The 20,317-nt window shown below is 39.6% G+C and overlaps 1 pseudogene; it reads right to left on the bottom strand.

Annotated features, from left to right (window-relative positions):
* Positions 1-8,654: 8,654 nt before the first annotated feature.
* LOC119258179 (LETM1 domain-containing protein 1-like) lies at positions 8,655-19,373 on the bottom strand (annotated as a pseudogene).
* Positions 19,374-20,317: the final 944 nt, after the last annotated feature.

The following is a 20,317-nucleotide window of genomic DNA, read 5'->3' on the forward strand; positions in this document are numbered from 1 at the left end:
CTGTTCTGCTCCCTGCTCTGGCTCTGGTGAATTCTCTCACCCACCCGTGCTTCTGACTTTACCCAGTGCTTGTATAAATAAATAAATAAATCTTTAAAAAAATGTTCATCATTACTTACATTAGGGAAATGCAAATCAAAACCACTATTAGAAATTAGAAATCATGTCACCATGTCATTTGTGGGAATGGCCCACAAAAAACAAATAAATTAAAACAAAAATACCAAATGCTGATGGGGGTGTGGAAAAAAAATGAATCTTCTATATACTCATGTTGGGAAGATAGACTGGTCCAGCGCCTATGGAAGGAAGTATGGAGAGTCTTCAAAAGTCAAAAAATGTATCTACGATATGATCCAGCAATCCCATTCCTAGGTATCTACCCAAAGAACAGAAAAATTCTAATTAAAAGAAAATCTGAACTCCTCTTTTCATAACAGCATTATTTACAATAGCAAATATATGGAAGCAACATAAATTCACCTGAAGAGATACATGGAACAAGTATTGTGTGTGTGTGTGTGCATGTGTGTGTATACACACACCACTGCTCTGCAATCAAAATTGATAAACTCGTGCCATTTGTGGCAACATTCATGGAAAAGGAGGGGATAATCCAAAGTGTATTGTGCCATGAGAAAGACAAATAATGGATGGTTTCACTGGTATGTGTTATATAGAGAAACCAAACAAAGATTCAGAGAAAGATAAATTTTAAAACTGATTCTTGAAAACCGACCAAAGATCTGAGACAGCCAGAGAAGAGGGGCAATAAGCTGGGGTAGTAAGAAATTTGGGAGGGTGGTAGTGGTAGTTAGCACGTGTACAGCATAATGGACTGTGGTGGAAGACTAGGAGAGTTTTGATGATAAAGAAAATATGGTGAACACACCTGATAGTGAAATCCAATATTGTGAAAAAACAAACAAGAATATAAAATAATGACATACCAAGTGCCCTCCTGACTCACCATTTTAGAACAGGTATCTTTGCTTCCAGAACCCACCTAGACTGAGTGGAACTGGGAAAAGGCCACCCCCACAGCCAGAGGTGAGCTGAAAAGTCCCCACAATCCAGGCCCCCCCTGGCCACTAGTCAGAGCCCAGAGGGGGATCCAGCCACCACCGGGGCAGACTGCGAGCATGGGGAAGTGCCCTCCTGACTTGCCACTTTAGAACAGGTATCTCTGCATCCGGCACCCACATAGACTTCGTGGAACTGGGAAAAGGTGCCCCCAAAGCCAGAGGTGAGCCGAAAAGCCGCACAAACCAGACCCCATCAGGCCCTCAGTTGGAGCCTAGAGGGAGATCCAGAGATTTGGAGCCTAGTGGGCAATCCATCCAAGGCTGGAGCAGTCTGTGGGAGCGCAAGACCCACTTCTGGAATTAAACAAATACAGAAGGAGGAGATTTTCTGTGACAGTGACCACTAACATATTAATAGTGCCACTGCCCTACTGGACTTCTGGCATAACAGTTTTTGACTCAATTGGATCACCAGTTTCTGACATCCTAGAAAGAGCACACCAAAAAGTTGCTGCGGGCCTCCCATGGTGGCGAAGCAGTTGGGTTGAACACTGGACTGCAAAGCCACCCACAGCCTCTGTAGCACCAGTTAGATCCCTGGCCACTGGGTGAGGGTCCCACATGGCACGCGGACCTCTCCTGCAGCCCGCTGCTCCCCTCAGCTGTGTACTTCGGTCCTTCTGCCTGTTCTTCTCCCTGCTCTGCTCTGGTGAATTCTCTCACCCTCCTGTGCTTCTGACTGTACCCAGTGCTTGTATAAATAAACAAATGAATCTTAAAACAAAAACAAAAGCAAAAAGTTGCTGGCCAGTACCAGTGACACAGTGTCCCAACACATAGGACAAATTAGAAAACAAGCAGCAGGAAGGAGAAAAACTATAAGCAACCAAGCAAGTCCTCAAGGAAAAGACACACCTCAAAAAGAAAATCACCCACCAGAATGCAACAACAGTGACTTGGAAGAACTTCTAAGCCTTCCAGATAGAGAATTTAAAATTGCCATGATTAAAAAACTGAAAGAAGTCCTAAAAGAAAACAATGAAAAGGGAAAAATAATCAACAATCAGAACAATGAAATTGAGTCCCTAAAGAGGGAAGTGAAAGAAATGCAGGTGATCAAAGGATTAATGGAGGAGCTAAAGAACTTTGGGAAAAGCAGTGAATGCAGAATAGATGAAATGGAAGAACAAATACATACTCTTGAAGACACAGATATAAAAAAACCAAAACAGAAAAGGAAAGAGAAGTATGAAGGAAAAAAAAAATGAAGACTCCAAGAGGAAAGGGAATATAAGAGTTATAGGAATCCCAGAAGGAGAGGGGAGACACATAGGGACAGAGAAAATATTCAAGGAAATAATTGAAGAGAATGCCCCAAATATGAAGAAGAATCTGAAAATAGACATATAATAAGCAATAAGAACACCAAATGTCCCTGATGAAAGGAAAAATACAGCAAGACACATAATAGTAAAGATCCCAAGAATCAAGAAAAGGAAAAAAAAAAAATAATGAAGCTGACAAGAGGGAAGAATCAGATAACATACAAAGGAAAACCAATCAGGCTAACATCAGACTTTTCTGAAGAAACACTATGAGAAAGGAGAGAGTGGAGGGACATAGTCAACAGACTCTAAGACAACAAATGCCAACCAAGAATACTCTATCCTGCAAAGATTTCCTTCCTCTATGAAGAAAGAATAAGGACCTTTCCAGACAAACAGAAACTCCGGAATTTCATTTTGCCTAAACCCCCACTCCAAAAAAATACTACAAGGAGTCCTAAAGCCAGAACCAACAGATGGATGAAAAGAATGAAACAAGACAAAAAAAAAAAAAAAAACAAATATATATATATATATATATAAAATATATAACCAGAGAAAAATAAACAAAATGGCAAATACAGATGCTAATATATCAATATTAACTCTAAATCTCTAAATGTAAACAGACTAAACTCTTCAATAAAAAGACACAGAGTTGCAGGTGGGTGCTGGATTCAGAAACAAAACCTAACCTTTTGCTGTCTCAATGAAACACATTTAACTACAAAAGATAAAAAATTGAATGAAAAACAATCCTACAAGCAAATGCACCAAAAAAGAAGGCAGGAACAGTTATACTTATATCAGATAAAACAGATTTCAAACTCACAAAGGTAAAAAGAGACCCAGATGGTCACTACATTATGATCAAGGGGATAATACTTCAAGAAGAAATAACACTCATTAACATATACTCACCAAATGAAGGAACACCAAAATATATCAGACAACTATTATCATCTCTGAAAACAGACATCAGAAAAAACACATATGTAGTAGGAGACTTCAACACACCACTATCAACAATGGATAAATCAACGAGACAAAAAATAAGTAAGGACACTAAAGCTCTTAAAAGGATCTAGAGCTCATGGGCTTAACAGACCTCTGTAGAACATTAAACCAAAAAAATTTGAGTACACAATTTTCTCAAGTGCACAAGATCATTCCCAGGATAAATCACAAACTGGGACACAACACAAATTTCAACAGATACACCAAAATTGAAAACATACCAAAAATCTTCTCTGACAATGAAGGGATCAAACTAGAAACAAACCATAAAAAGAAGGCAAGGAACCCTCCCACTTCATGGAGATAGAAACCTACACTACTGGAATACCACTGGACTAATGAGGAGATCAAAGAGGAAATTAAAAAAATACTTTGAGTTGATAATAAGGAGGACACCAATTTCCTAAATGTATGGGATGCAGCAAAAGCAGTAATAAGAGAAAAATATATAGCGATACAGGCTCACATCAAGAAATAAGAGGAGGGCCTCCCCTGGTGGTGCAGTGGTTGAGCGCTGGGTTGAGAGGTTGCCCGAGACCTCTGCAGCACTGGTTAAATCCCCGGCCAACCAGGGAAAATCCCACATGGAGAGGTAGACCTGTCTTGCCTCACCCACTGCTCCCCTCAGCAGTGTATTTCAGTCAGTCTGCCTGTTCTGCTCCATGCTCTGTCTCTCACCCTCCCATGACTCTGGCTGTACCATAGCTCTTGTATAAATAAAAACAAATCTTAAAAAAAAATAAGAAAGAACTCAAAGAAACAACCTAATTTCAAATCTCAAAGAACTAGAAAAAGAGCAACAAAAAATCCCTGAAACCAGTAGAAGAAAATAAATAATAAAAATTGAATTAGAAATAAATGAAATAGAAACTAAAAAAAAATCCAAAAGGTCAATGAAACCAAAAGATGATTCTTCAAAAAAAAAAAAAAGACAAATACCTAGCCAATCTCACAAAGGAAAAATGGGAGAAAGCACAAATAAATATGATCACAAATGAAAGAGAAGAAATCACAACAGATACAGCAAAACCAAAAGAATAATCAGAAGATACTATGATATATGCAAACAAGCTCATATATGATATATGCAAACAAGCTCAACAATATAGAAGAGATGGACAAATTCCTACAACTCTACAATCACCCAAACTAGATAAAGAAGAAATAGAACACCTAAACAGACAAATTACAAGCAGAAAAATTGAAATGGTAATCAAACACCCCCCACGAAAAAAAAAAATGCACAGGACCAGATGGATTTGCAAATGAATTCTACTAAACATTCAGAAACAAATTAGTGCCTATCCTTCATAAACTCTTTCAAAAAATTGAGAAAGAAGGGATAATACCAAACATGTTCTATGAAGCCAAAATTGCACTAATACCAAAACCAAACAAGGACAACACAAGAAAAGAAAACTACAGACCAATCTCTCTAATGAACATGGATGCAAAAATCCTTAATAAAAATTTCCATCAGAATCCAACAATGTATCCAGAAGATAATTCACCATGACCAAGTAGGATTTATTCCAGGGACACAAGGATGGTTCAACATCTGAAAGTCAATCAATGTAATCCAACACATCAACAAAAAGAAATATAAAAATGATAATATCAATAGATGCTGAGAAAGCTTTGACAAAGTATAACACCCATTTATGATAAAGGCCCTTGAAATTCTTCGGATACAAGGAACATACCTCAACATCATTAAGGCCATATATGACAAGCCCATAGCCAATATCATTCTCAATGGTAAAAAGCTGAAAGCATGTCCATTAAGATCTGGAACAAGACAAGGATGTCCAACCTCACCACTGGTTTTCAATACAATACTGGAAGTCCTAGCCAGAACAATAATACAATAGAAAGACAGACAAGGAATCCAAATAGGGAAGGAAGAAGTCAAACTATCACTATTTGCAAATGATATGATAATATGCATAGAGAACCCCAAAAACTCTACAGAAAAACTGATTCAACTAATCAATCAGTTTAGTAAAGTAGCAGATTACAAAATCAACATACAAAAATCAGTAGCCTTCCTATACACAAACAATAAATCTGAAGAAGAAGAAATAAAGAAAATTATCCCTTTTATTATTGAAATTAAAAAATCAAATACTTCGAATAAACCTAACAAAAGAGTTAAAGGATCTATACAAATAAAACTATAAACACTGTTCAAAGAAATAGAAGAAGACACAAAGAAATGGAAAGACATGCCCTGCTCATAGATTGGAGGAATTAACATTATCAAAATGGCCATCCTACCAAAATCAATCTACAGATTCAGTGTTATTCCAATAAAAATTCAAGGACATTCTTCAAAGAAATAGAACAAATATTGTTGAAATTCATATGGAGCCACCAAAAACTCTGAATAGCCAAAGATCTCCTGAAAAAAAAAAAAAAAAGGGAATGGAGGTACCACACTCCCAGATTTCAAACTATACTACAAAGCCATAATAATCAAAACTGCATGGTATTGGAGCAAGAAAAGACATGCAGACCAATGTAACTGAATAGAAAATCCAGAAATTTACCCACCAATTTACAGTCACTAATCTTTGCAAAGGAGCAAAGAATAAGCAATGGAGCAAAGAAAGTTTGTTCAATAAATGGTGCTGGGAAAACTGGGTTGCTACATGAAAAAGAAAGAAGCTTGACTACTACATCACACCATGCACAAAAACCAACTCAAAATGGATTAAATAACTAGACATAAGAACTGAAACCATATATATGTATATACATACATATATATGGAAATACAGACAAAACACTACATGACATACAACTCAGCAACATCTTTAAATACTCATCACCCAAAGCAGTGGTAGTGAAGGAAAAGATAAACAGTGGGGACTACATCAAATTAAAGACCTTCTGTACAACAAAAGATACAATAACAAAAACAAAGAGACACCCCACTAACTGGGAGGGAATTTCTGCACACATCACTAATGATAAAGGACTGATCACAAAAATCTATAAAGAGCTGAAGAGACTCAAGCAAAACAAAGAAAATAATCCAGTCAAAAAATGGGCAGAAGAGATAAAAAGGAACTTCTCCAAATAGGAAATGCAAATGGCCACCAGGCATATGAAAAAAATGTTCAACATCACTTGTAATCATGGAAATGCAAATCAAAACTTACAGTGAGATACCATCTTTCACCAGTGAGAACAGCACATATTAAAAAAACTAGCAACAACAAATATTGGCAAGGAGGTGGAGAAAAGTGAACTCTTCTGCACTGCTGGTGGGAGTGCAAACTGCTCCAACCACTATGGAAAGCTGTGTGGAGATTCCTCAGCCTACTAAAGATGGAGCTTCCCTATGATCCAGCAATTCCACTTCTAGGTATTTACCCAAAGGACACAGAATCATTAATTCAAAAGGGCACATGCACCCCTACATTTATAGCAGCACTATTTACAATAGCTAAGCTTTGGAAACAACCCAAATGCCCAAAAATAGATGACTGGATCAGGAAGATGTGGTAATATTACTCAGCAATGTAATATTACTCAGCAATCAAAAAAGATTAACTCATGCAATTTGCAGCAACATGGATGGGGCTGGAAGGGATCACGCTCATTGAAGTAAGCCAGAAAGAAAAAGAAAAATACCAGATGGTCTCACTCATAGCAAGAATTTAGAAAACCTAAATAAGGGACCAGGAAAAGTCTAATCATAATAAAGTAAAAATGATAATCAACAAGAAACTATAAAACAGAGACACACTGCAGGGGGGAGGAGGGAGTGGGATCAAAGCAAAGGGGAGTGTGGGAATTGTGTGGGGACTATAACCAAAATGAGAATGCATAAATTGTGCAAAAATGAAAAATGATGTAAAATGGATAAAATAAAAAATGTAAATCAAAAAAAGGATATGTCATTAATTAAAAAAATGTGCCCTAGGCATAAATGAACTTTTTTTTTTATCCAATCGCCAGTGATAATGCTAAATGTACAGTCCTGAATTCCAGAATCCTATTTCCACACTTACACAGACTCAGTTCCTTAAGAGATTTTCACTAACAAATTCTGAAATTCACACGCTAGAAATTTGTTCTGATGCAGTATTTATTCCCTGAAAATCCTTTTGACACTGGTGGAACTCATTGGTAAATTATATAATATTATTATCTCACAGTTTGATCCAAGTCTCAAAAGAGATAGCCACTGCAAAATACAGTTGTATCACTGCAACACAGTGAGGGTAACAAAGAGTTTAAAATCTACTAGGGCTGTACCATAGTCCAGAAATGAAGCCAAGGGAACTTCTAGACCTTAGGTACTATGAAGGAATCAAGAAGGAAGTATAATTTTCCTTTATCTGTTTGCTAGAAGTTAAAATGACAGATAAGAATATGTGTTCAAATGATCTGAAAGGGAAAGGGAGTTAGTGAGGGAACAAAAATATCCCTATTTTTTATTTTGTCTTGTCATAAAGGATTGGGGGAACATTGAAATATATAAGTGGATTAAATGACCCAGCTTGTTGCCGTTTGATGCACCAGCAAGAAATTTTCTTTAACAAAAATACAGCTTGAACCTCACCTGGTGGCACATGTAGTTGAGCACCTAGCTGTGAAGCTGTCGGCAACCTCCGCAGTTCCGGTTTGATTTTGGCTGGCCTGCTGGCGAGAATCCCACATGGTGCAGCAGACCTCTCCTGGCTCTCAGGCTGCTCCCCTCAGCAGTGTATTTCGACAGTCTGCCTGTTCTGTCTCGGCTCTATCTCTGGTGAATCCTCTCATCCTCCCGCACATCTGGCCTGTTCCCAGTTCTTGTATAGATAGATAGATAGATAGATAAATAGATAGATAGATAGAGAGAGAGAGAGAGAGAGAGATAGATAGATAGATAGATAGATAGATAGATAGATAGATAGATAGATAGATAGATAGATATTTATTTATTTAAAAAATACAGCTGAAAAGAATGTATTTGTATGTGTCCTAATCAAATAAGGGTACCCACCTGGGGCAGAAACTCACTTCCTGGACTTGAACTTAAAACATCACAGTCAAAGCCCAATCTATAAGTTGTTGCCAGTTCCAGCTAATTCTGAGGGAGTTGGGATGATACCTTACAAGGGGCATCCCTGATAACAGGATTTGTTTCAGTTACAGCTTCCACAATTTGAAGCCTTGCAGTTGTTCCTCTGCCTCCCATACACCTAACAGGACCTGAGCCTTTGCTGACGTGCTGTTTGGTTTCATGTCGTTGTGATATGAGACTACAGGACAATGTCATCTGCTTCATGTTCACTCAACACATTGTCCCAAGGAAATTGGTGGAAAGTAGGCCCATGCTGTACAGTAGGAGGAACAACTTTGTTTCTTTCAAACTGCAGGAAATCTTCAGCCATTCTCCCAATCATGTAGGGCACCTCTCTTCAGCAATATGGGTAGAATTCAGGCAACAAAGAGACCAAGTCAGTTTCACTTCCTGAGCTGTCAGGTAGACAATACCCAACTTTGCCAAAGACTTGTCCAGTTGGTAAATCACAGAGGTGTAAGTCTTTAAACAATGACTTAACAAGATCAGAATCAGGGAAAATGTGAGAAATATAACTCACTCAAGTCTTTCATCTGCAAAGTCACCAGGTGTTTCATGTCCAAAGGATAACTATAGAAACACTCTATAAGGGTCAGGATGCATTGGATTAACTGGTGGGTACCATGCTGAATCTTGGTGCATCAGTCCATCATATTCCACTGGAGTCTTGCATCAGATATGAGAAGGATGACTTTTCTAGATATCTAAGGATGCCTCTGTGATATTGCTTCCAGAAACCATGATAGATATCTAAGACCTCATCTTGTGGCTTTAGAGTATAGAAATATGTGTCCAGTATTTGGTGGTGAAGCAGATACATTAGCAAGAAGACTAGGTAGTTGCCAATGGGTGGAGTGGAAAGGAAGTAATACTAGGAAATAATACTTGGTAATGTCTCATCAAATCTATCTCAAATACTTCATCTCCCTGTATAAAGGCTGATGAAACTTTATATTGTGTTTCCACATATTTCCTTTATTATTATAGTTTTTTTATATTTGCCTCTATTTTAATAGTTTTTTGATGTTGTTTTGTCCACAACATCTGTAATTCTTTCATTAATGATGTGTACAGAACATAGAAGCAGGGGAATGATGGCCCAATAATTGATGGTATTTCCTTTTAATCAATCTTGCCTTGTTCACCACATAAGAGATCAAACTCTTCACAACTGCTTGGAGAAAGGTGAAGTTTTGAAGACTGAGGGACTTCCAAGTATAGGTCACAATGAGTAAGTTGTAGCCTGGAGGTAATTATTGTCTTTTTTTTAATTTTATTTTTATATTCCCCATACAATTGCAACCCCCTTATTTTGACCCCAATTGCTCCTTTCCCTGCCCCCCAACCCCCATAGTATGTCTCTGGTCCATTGTTGTTTGTTGATTTTGATTTTTTCTTTCTTATAGTTATTCTTTTTCCTGGTCCCTTATTTAGGTTTTCTAGATTCCTGCTGTGAGTGAGAACATCTGGTATTTTTTCTTTTTCTTTCTGGCTTATTTCACAGAGCATGATCCCTTCCAGCTCCATCCATGTTGCTGCAAATTGCATGGGTTTATCTTTTTTGATTGCTGAGTAATATTCCATTGTGTATATGTACCACATCCTCTTGATCCAGTCATCTATTTTTGGGCATTTGGGTTGTTTCCAAAGCTTAGCTATTATAAATAGTGCTGCAATAAACATAGGGGTGCAGGTGCTCTTTGGAATTGATGTTTCTGTGTCCTTTGGGTAAATACCTAGTAGTGGAATTGCTGGATCATATGGGAGCTCCATCTTTAGTAGGTTGAGTAATCTCCACGCAGTTTTCCACAGTGGTTGGACCAGTTTGCGCTCTCACCAGCAGTGCAGGAGAGTTCCTTTTTCTCCACATCCTCACCAACATTTGTTGTTGCTAGTTTTTTTAATATGTGCCATTCTCACTGGTATGAGATGGTATCTCATTGTAGTTTTGATTTGCATTTCCCTGATTGCAAGTGACGTTGAACATTTTGGAGGTGATTATTGGACCCCACAGAGCAGCTGGAATCCTGCATAGCCTGGGCAGAGCCAACTTGACAGTGAGAAAGTGGATGAGAGATTTATTTTTTAAGGTGTTGTAAAATCAATTCTTACCTAATGAATACTTGGTTCTTTTATGTTCAGATTCTAGTGCTAAATGCTTAAACATACTATAGATTGGCCTCAAAGTGTCACATTTCAACATACTATCTCACTTGCATTATTTTTCCCTGTGTTTACTCATTGAAAACATAGTAATATTTTTAAAGCATAAAAAGGCAGTGTGGTACTAATGAAACATTAGCCGTCTCAGAAGCTATACCTATTATACCAATTATTCAAACATACAAAAGAAAGTGTCACTTATGGAGAACTACCAGCTGGGCTCTTTTATCTGTACCAGTTAACTCTTTCTAGTATTCTCTCAAACTAGAATTTATCCATTTACACCACAACTGATCAGCAGAGATGTGATTAAAAGTACCTCCCAAATAGATCCCATTATGGACTTTCTTGAACCAGTAATTATAGTCTAAAAATATAGTTGTTTCTGGAATATCAGTTCTGCCTGCATTCCTGCTACTTAAATTCTCAATGTATTTCCAAACTTAGAAATATATTGTCGCTAGATATGTTTTAGAATGTTCCTAATCTGCCCCAGCAAATCTGCCCTTCTACCTACCCTCAGTACCTACAATGGATTTTCTTAACTCAGTTGCTAAAACCAAATTTTGGGACCTGATTCTAGGGCAGTTCATCTAGAAGAGGTCAAAATTTGATGTTATATAGGACGTAAGATAGTCAACTTTCTATCTGGAAAGTTAGGGAAACTGAGGGATTATTTTCAAGAAAGCTGTGAGTCCCTGAGTTGAAACATCATGGAGAGTCCAGGACTGATCTTTGACTTTGTGCAGGAAAGAACAAATCTTATAGATTTCTAGAATTCACTAAGAACACATGAAGTAAAATTCATTAATGAAAAGAATTAAGTAATCATAAAGTCATTGGATCTCTCCATTACTGCTATTATTTTAAGCCAAAAAGAGGGATGGGCATTGAAATGTAAATGTTTTGATTATTCCAGAACTTTCCATACATCATCCCTAAGATAGATGGTTTTGGACACAAAGCTGAAGATGGATATTTTGTAAAGAGAAAGGTAATGTAATTTCTTGCATCACTATTTCTATAGTAGAAAGACCAAAATATCTATGGCTCTATGACTGTAAAAAATCATTCATCCTAGAATTGATGTAAGGCGGGCCTTCCCAGTGGCCCAGCGGTTGAGCGCTGGGTTGCGAAACCGCCCACGACCTCTGTGGCACCAGTTCGATCCCCGGCTGCTCCCCGGCCACCGAAGGAGGGTCCCACATGGCGCGCAGACCTCTCCTGCCGCCCGCTGCTCCCCTCAGCAGTGTACTTCGGTCCTTCTGCCTGTTCTGCTCCCTGCTCTGACTCTGGTGAATTCTCTCACCCTCTTGCACTTCTGACTGTACCCAGTGATTGTATAAATAAATAAATAAAAATAAATAAATCTTTAAAAAAAAAAAAAAAGAATTGATGTAAGGCGAAGAAAAAGGAAAAGTCTCTAAAAGAGAAACCTGTTCACATGGATATGGTGATCAGAGCAGAAAGCATTGAGAGACTTTTCCTTCAGAGCTTTCTGCTCTGATCACCATATCCATGTGAACAGGTTTCTCTTTTAAGAGCATGAATATCAATATATTTACTTGAATTCACTCTGCGCCATTGCAAAGAAATTAAGAAACCCTAATGATTGTGAACCATCTAGCCAAGGTCATTAAATGTCACAGGGGAGAAATGGTGAAAAAAATAACCTTGTATTACTGTATATCAGCTATATTCCCCCTCTTCTAGTATGCTGGCCATAAAAAATAAAGGCTCTATGTTCATAATGGATTGAGCTAAGACTGGGCCAATGCAATGTACATTTTATCTGTTGTCAGAGATCTAGATTCCCATTCCAGTTTTGCTTGAGAAATTATTTATTTAGTGAAGTTGAATATCCTCAGAATCTGTTTTTTTCTTAAAGAGATGATACATGTTTGATTTTGTTTGTGCAAAATTTAAGACAGGTAATATGTGCGGCCTGTAGTAAATATCCAAAAATTATAGATATTAATATTATCATCACTTCTACTGTCTTATTTTGCTGAACTCTAATGTATATGAATATAGGGCAGATATCTAGAACTAAGTAGATGTTTTCTAATTATTTGTTGCTTTTAATAGAACTGCCCCAGACAAAACTAGGACATAATGCCAGTGAAGTGAGAGTAACAGGCCACATGGGAGAAGTCTCAGAGAACAGGCATTTTGGGGGAATGCCAGCCATACACAAAATAGCAGGCAAGGACAGGAAATTCATACACACACGCGCGCACACACACACACACACACACACACACGACCTGCTATCTAGAGGGAATCGTTCACACAAAATGGTAGATAATGTACTCACATAAATTAGTAAGGATGAGTAAGGGGATACTAGGTCAATGCATATCAACAAATTAGGAATGCCTGAGCTCTGGTGGGTAACGACATGGGGCCTCGCAGCAAGCAGTAACAGCGCACGTGAGCCAGCAATCTAACCGCATCAGGGGATCTTTTAGAAGATACTGTAGAGTTCCCAGATAAAAGACAGGATGCCCCAGTTACCATGAATTTTGATAAATGATTAAAATGATTATTTTAGCATAAATACAGTCTATGCAGTATATTACCTTTTCATTTTTGCTATAATTTTACCATAAATGTGTAACTATGATCTTTTTAAAGAAGAGGAGACTGAAACTTGGAGGTTATTCTTATATAATATTTGGGCTATAAGGTATACTAAAGCAAATTGTTACTTATCTGAAATCCACATATATGTATTATCCTTTATTTTATCATCTTATCTGGTAACCTCAAATTAGTGTGTGGGAGGTTAATATGCCAGGTTAGCATAGGAACCACATACAGCCAAAAAGACTGGATTACTAGATTATAAAAGTAAGAAAAAAAAAAAAAAAAAGAACAAAGCAGAGATTGAGATGCTGGAATTCCAGTGCAGTCCCAAAAAAAAAAAGTCTCTTTTCAAGAAGATATGCTAAGTCTCCCTGCACTGATTTCAATAAATTAAAAAAATTGTATCTGATAACTGAGCATGTCTTACCTTTAAGAGTCCAACATTTCCAACATTTCCTTTATTTTCCTCTAGGTAGCCACTGGATTGGCACTGACACTTGGATTAGATACACAAGTAGAAACTGTAGAAACAGGAAACTGGACCAGGGATCCAAGCAAGGTTTCATTTTTCTACACTTCTATGTTTTCTATTTTATTTAATCCTGTAAGACTCCTAAAATCCCTTTGGGTACATAATTTAGATAAATCCTAAAAAAATGAATATATAAATAAACAAAACACTGCTTATAATAGCCCAAGGCCATTATAGGAAAACCAAGCTAAGGAAACCATCCACAATTTGGGGAACAGCTTGTATATCTTTCTGTTAATACCTTAGCAGCCAGCAGACCCTTAGTCCCTTTGAAACTTTAAATTAACCCATGGTTGTCTGTGGCAAAATATATTTACATTCTCTTTCTGGACTTTTTAATTAGAATCTGGGGATAGTTATTTACAAAGGCTAGTTTAAGTTGTTATAAATATATCATATTTTGCAAAAATTAATTGGACCACATTTTTGGAAGCTATTTTTTCCAATTTTACAGGCTTTTTTTTTTAATTACTTATCCTTTTTTTAAGATTTATTTATTTATTTATTTATTTATACAAACACTGGGTACAGTCAGAAGCACGGAGTGTGAGAGAATTCACCAGAGCCAGAGTGGGGAATAGACAGGCAGGCTGAAAAAACACACTGCTGAGGAGAATAGCGGGCACGCAGGAGAGGTCTGCACACCATGTGGGACCCTCTCCAGCAGCCAGGGATGGAACTGGTGCTGCAGAGACTTCAGGCAGCCTCGCAGCCCAGTGCTCAACCGCTGCGCCACCAGGGGAGGCCCAATTACTTATCTTGCATTCTCCTTAGATATTTATAGTCTTACATGCTCTTCCATAAATATAAGTGAATTCCATAGCATTTTCTGGAAGCAGGAAAGGGGGTAATTTTTTTTTTTTTAAGATTTATTTATTTATACAGGAAACAATACAAGCCAGCTGCTTGGGAGGGTGAGAGGATTCACCAGAGACAGGTGGGGAACAAAACAGGCAGACTGATGAAATACACTGCTGAGGGGAGCAGCGGGCGAGACAGGAGAGGCCGGCTTCACCATGTGGGATTCTCGCCAGCTGGCTGGGATCGAAAATACACTGCAGAGGCTGTGGTCAGCTCCATAATGCGGCGCTCAACCGCCTGTGCCACCAGGGAGGCCCAGGGGGTAACTTTTAAATAATATAATTATTTTGTAAGGTCCAGGGCCCTTTTATGAAAACAGTAAAATACTTTTATTCAATCCCCAGGTTAAATGTTATACAGTATAGACTCCTAACAAATGCTGCTCTGACTAAATGACAGTTAGTAAAAAGTGTGATTAAATGCATCATTACTCCTGTTGAAAACCATGACACCTGAGGGTCCTTGTGTTATCAGGCGGAATGAAGGGCACCCCAGAAACCCCAAACCTGCCTGCTCTAAATGGGTTCTGCCAACCGCCACATAAAGTCTAACCATATTCTTCGTACATAAGAACTTTAATAGAAAAACAAACAACAAAAACAAACAAACAAACAAACAAAACCCTGCAAATTAGAATTAGTGTGCAATAAAGAAGAGAGAAAAGGGCCTCCCCAGTGGCACAGAGGTTGAGCGCTGGGTTTCAAAGCTGCCCACAGCCTCTGCAGCACCGGTTAGATCCCCAGCTGCTCCCTGGCCACTGGAAGAGAGTCCTACATGGTGCACAGACCTCTCCTGCCGCCCGCTGCTCCCCTCAGCAGTGTACTTCCATCCTTCTGCCTGCTCTGCTCCCTGCTCTGGCTCTGGTGAATTTTCTCACCCTCCCGTGCTTCTGACTGTTCCCAGTGTTGTATAAATAAATAAATAAATCTTAAAAAAAAAAAAAAGGAAGAGAGAAGAGAAAGAATATAAGTGTCCAAATGAAGCACCCAAAGTTACCAAACCCCTCATAGGTAAATGGAACAGGATTGGTCCAGGGTTTGGACCAAAATCTGTGAGATAGATTTGGATAGGCAGACAGAGCAGATGCTTCCCACTCAAGTGAAAATAACAGCAGGATACAAATTCTAAGAAAGTGTAGAGCATGGCTTGTAGTCAAGACTGCTCCACTGCTATAGCAGTACAGTTTGTGATCATGGTTTTGCAGATATAGCAAGTCAGCATAGAAAATTCCACAGCATATAAACCCTAGACATGAGTACTTAATGGCAACCAATTCGGGCCACCTTCCCATTGCTTAAATAAACCTCTTAAACTAATCTCTTGTAGGGCCTCCCCGGTCATGCAGTGGTTGAGCACTAGGTTGCGAAGCTGCCCGCAGCCTCTGCAGCGCCGGTTCAATCCCCGGCCACTGGGCGAGGGTCCCACATGGCGGGCAAACCTCTCCTGCCGCCCACTGCTCCCCTAGCAGTGTACTTCGTCAGTCTGCCTGATCTGCTCCCTGCTCTGGCTCTGGTGAATTCTCTCACCCTCCCATGCTTCTGACTGTACCCAGTGATTGTATAAATAAATAAATAAATCTTTAAAAAAAAAAAAAACTAATTTCTTGTGGGCCTCCCTAGTGGCGCAGCGGTTGAGCGCAGTGCTTTAAAGCTGTTTGCAGCCTCTGCAGTGCTGGTTTGATCCTTGCCGGCCTCGGAGCAACCCACATGGCACTGCTGACCTCTCCTGTCTCACCCACTGCTCCCCTCAGCAGTGTATTTCAGTCAGTCTGCCTGTTCTGTTCCCTGCTCTGTCTCTGGTGAATCCTCTCACCCTCCCGCGCATCTGGCCTGTACCCCGGTTCTTGTATAAATAAAATAAATCTTTAAAAAAAAAATCTAATTTCCTGTGGTTGTTTCCTGTCCTCAACTTTCTTGGGTGCAAAACAAGAGACCAGCCACGATCATGCAGCTCCCTAATGGTGTGACAACAGAAATACAGAAGCCCCAAACCTTGCCACAAATTTAAGGCACCTCCTGGTGGGGAAACCATAGGAAAAAGACCTAAAGGGCCAGGCATGTCTGGACAAAAATGAGTAAAATAAAAATGCAAGTCAAGATAATGGCTGTATTGTCAGCCTCCCCATAGATCTCTCACCCATGTTTCTTTCAAGTGTCTCTTCCATGTTCCCCAAGTCCCTGGTACAGGTTCAAGACCAAGAAGCAAGTGCAGCTTCTTCACATGTTTCTGGTTTTCTCCGAAGTCTTCTCTTCCCAAGTCCTATTTAGTTTCCCTTTGCCACCCAGTTCCACATTTTCTTAGGTGGAACAGGGAACCTGGAATTTCCCCTTTCTCTTGTTTAGTTGTTTTTCTTTCTTTTTTTTTTTTTTTTGTGGAAACTCCCCTTTCTATGGGAATTTCACTGTTACACTTGGTGTCTCTGCAGAAATAATTTCACAAAGATAAATACAGTATGGTATAACTAATACATGGAATATAAAGTAACTAAATTAATGGTCAGATAAAGACAAGCTGAAAAACTAACCCTTGATAGCTGACTACAGGGCTGAAGCACCAAGGGGAGAAGGGGGTGGGGCAGGGAAGAGAGGGAAGCACAATTGTCTATGGTGGTTGAATATGGGTGAGTGGGAGGTGGGTGCTCTATGGTGGTAATATCCGATGGGGGTAACCCAATGTTAACTCAATTTAAAAATAATAAATTGGCCTCCCCTGGTGGTAGATTATATTTAGATAGGAATTGCAGAATTATTTTTTGTGGTTGAATAAAGAGATCAGCAAATATTTTCTTATTTTCCCCTATCGAAAATGTTTTAATTGGAAATGAATAATTTTTAAATAAATATTTATGCATGCATGCATGCAAGAACTGGGGTGTAGGGGCCTCCCTGGTGGTGCAGTGGGTTGAGCACAGCACTGTGAAGCTATCCGCAGCCTCTGCAGGCAATCCCCATCACCTTGGCTTGATGTGGGCCTTGCAAGGATCACTGAGTGAGGTCCACTCCACTTGGGATTTAAGGAAGGTATAGAGAGGTGAGGGCTTACACAGGTACCAGATACCCTAGTTGGAAGAGGGGATCACCTGATTTGTGGGGGACCATGCTGGAAAGTCCTAAAGTTCCCTGGAATTATGCCCAAGAAATGGCATCTTTTACCAGGACAGCTATTTCCTCAACCAGGAGGAAACCATTGGTGAGAAAAGGCTTTCAAAGGACTCAGTCCCCGTTTGCTAGGACTAGCTTGAAGGCACAGTAGGGTGACAAGAAGGAGCTTAGGCCAAAGAATACATGGCTCCTGGGATAATTTCTATAGTTGGTGTTTGAAAAGGCCATTCATCTTTTCCACTTTGGCTGAGGACTGAGGCCTCCAGGCAGTGAAGGTGAAAGTCTATGCCTGGAGTTTTTGACAGCCCTTGAACAACAGTGGCTGTAATGAGGACTCATTATCAGTTTGAACACTCCAAGAGAGTAAAAAGCCAGATTTGATTCCTGTTGAACTGTCTTGACCATCTCCAGAGACTTCTCAGCCCTTCAAGGGAAGGCGTCCACCCATCCTGTAAAAGTGTCTACTCAGGCAAGAAATTGATATCCCTGATCCGGGGAAAGTGACTAAGTCTACTTGCTAGTCCTCTCCAGGATAGTAGCCCTTGTACTGCATTCCCGGGGCCATTATGTGATTCGGGGGTTTAGTCCAGCACATACTTCAAAGCTATCATGGATTTGTTTGATAGTTATACAAATGTTTTTTGCTACAAATAGTTTCTGGGCTATAAGCAAGGTTTTATCATTGCCAAGATGAAAGGTCCAATGCAGGGTCTTGAGGACCTTCCACTGGCAAGAGGCAGGAAGAAACAGTCTTTTATGAATAAACTGTAGCTATCCTATAGGCTGAAAAGTACAACCTTCACCTAATGCCGAGAGTCTCCTTGGGGGAATACTGAGGTTTAATATTTCTAACTGGATTGTTTCATATCAGGGTGGCATCAGGTTCTGTCCTGAGAGTTGGGCAGCCACCTTCTTTTTTTTTTTTCAGCAACAAAAAAGTTAATTTATTTTTCTTTTTGTTTTTTTTTTCCACTTTTTTTTTTTTAATTTTATATTCCCCATACAATTGCAACCCCGATTTTGACCCCAATCCCTCCTTCCCCCCCTCCCAAAAAGTGTCTCTGGCTCATAGTTGTTTGTTGATTTTGATTTTTTTCTTTCTTATAGTTATTCTTTTTCCTGGTCCACATTTAGGTTTTCTAGATTCCTGATATGAGTGAGACCATCAGGTATTTTTCTTTTTCTTTCTGGCTTATTTCGCTGAGCATGATCTCTTCCAGCGCCATCCATGTTGCTGCAAATTGCATGTGTTTATCTTTTTTTGAATGCTGAGTAATGTTCCATTGTGTATATGTACCACATCTTCTGACAACAACACTGATATTTGGAAAGAGAGACAATATCTCATAGCAAATGGATCTCCCATCAAATACCACAGGGAGATGCACAAACTCTTGACAGCGTGTCCCTCCCACAAGGGGTGATGATTATTCACTGCTGAAGGAAGCTAAAAGGATAAGATGAGGCAGCAGAAGTCAAACATGGAGTTGATCTAAAAATGAAGGTGGAGAGAAACCACGTGGTTGGTGATAACGGCAGCATTGGCCTTGAGCATCTAGAGCTTTAATAACAGGAAAGACATAAGCCACGGAAAAGGGTTTTTTGGGAGGCGGAAAAGCAGACAAAGCGGCGGGAGCCGTGGAGGGAGGAGATAAAATGACCTCTGCGCTAACCTCGCCCCATAATGGCTGCTTTAAGGTGATGTCGGCTTCAAGCCCACCCCTTAACGGCAGCTTTGAAGTGGCCTCAGCATCACCCCTCCCCCGTAATGGCGGAGAGCGATCTGAGTTGGATGAGGAAGTTAATTGGATCTGTTGAAGTTGAAGGGAAAGTTTATGATAACGAGCCTGTAGGCAGATGCGCTCCTCAAGGTGGGCAATTTTGATTTTTAAGGTCGAAATTAGGGTCAGCAAGTTGTGAGGGCGCAGAGGCAACTGCGGCCGTGTAATTAGGAGAGTGGGGATCTTAACGTGCAGCCTCCTCCTGCAGGTTGCTCCAATCTACCTCGCCCGCCTCAGGATCCTCCCCTTTTGTGAGGGGGGGAGGAGGTTGCGAAGCGACTTTGATTTTGCTTTTGGAGTTAAGCAGTGGAAGAATTCCGCCCTCTTCTTCAGATGAGCAAGGAGGGTTTGTAGCCACAGAAGTAAACTTTCTCAAAGAAAGATAAATTCTGTTTTTCTTTTTAATTTTGGGCCGGTCGGGAGAGGCCCTTTCATTTTTCTCTAAGGGTTCTTTTTGTTCTTTTTTGGATGGATTGTCCTCCGCATCACTGTGAAACGAAATTAAGGAAATTAAGTCCTCACAGCGGTCATTGGGGGATGGGGCCCCAGCCATAGTGGAGAAAGCACTTCTAAGCAATTGTTCTGTTTCCCCCACCCTTTTCCATCTTTTTTGATTTATTGTGCCCTCTTGAGGGAACCAAGGACACTGGTCTTGAACAAAATCAAAGAAGTGGAGTAGATCCTTTTTTGTTACCCTGACTCCTTGCGTCCTGAGTGCCTCTTTTAATTGCTTAACAAATATTTCATGCTGGCTTAATTCCTGTCCCATGATTCAGACATTTAAAAGAATTAAAAACCGCTGTTACCCAGTATGGTGCCAGTGCCCTTTTCACTCTCAATTCTTGA

Source organism: Talpa occidentalis, unplaced genomic scaffold (genome assembly GCF_014898055.3).
Source record: "Talpa occidentalis isolate TD23 unplaced genomic scaffold, MPIMG_talOcc4v2.1 talOcc4.4, whole genome shotgun sequence".
In the NCBI taxonomy this organism is placed as follows: domain Eukaryota; kingdom Metazoa; phylum Chordata; class Mammalia; order Eulipotyphla; family Talpidae; genus Talpa; species Talpa occidentalis.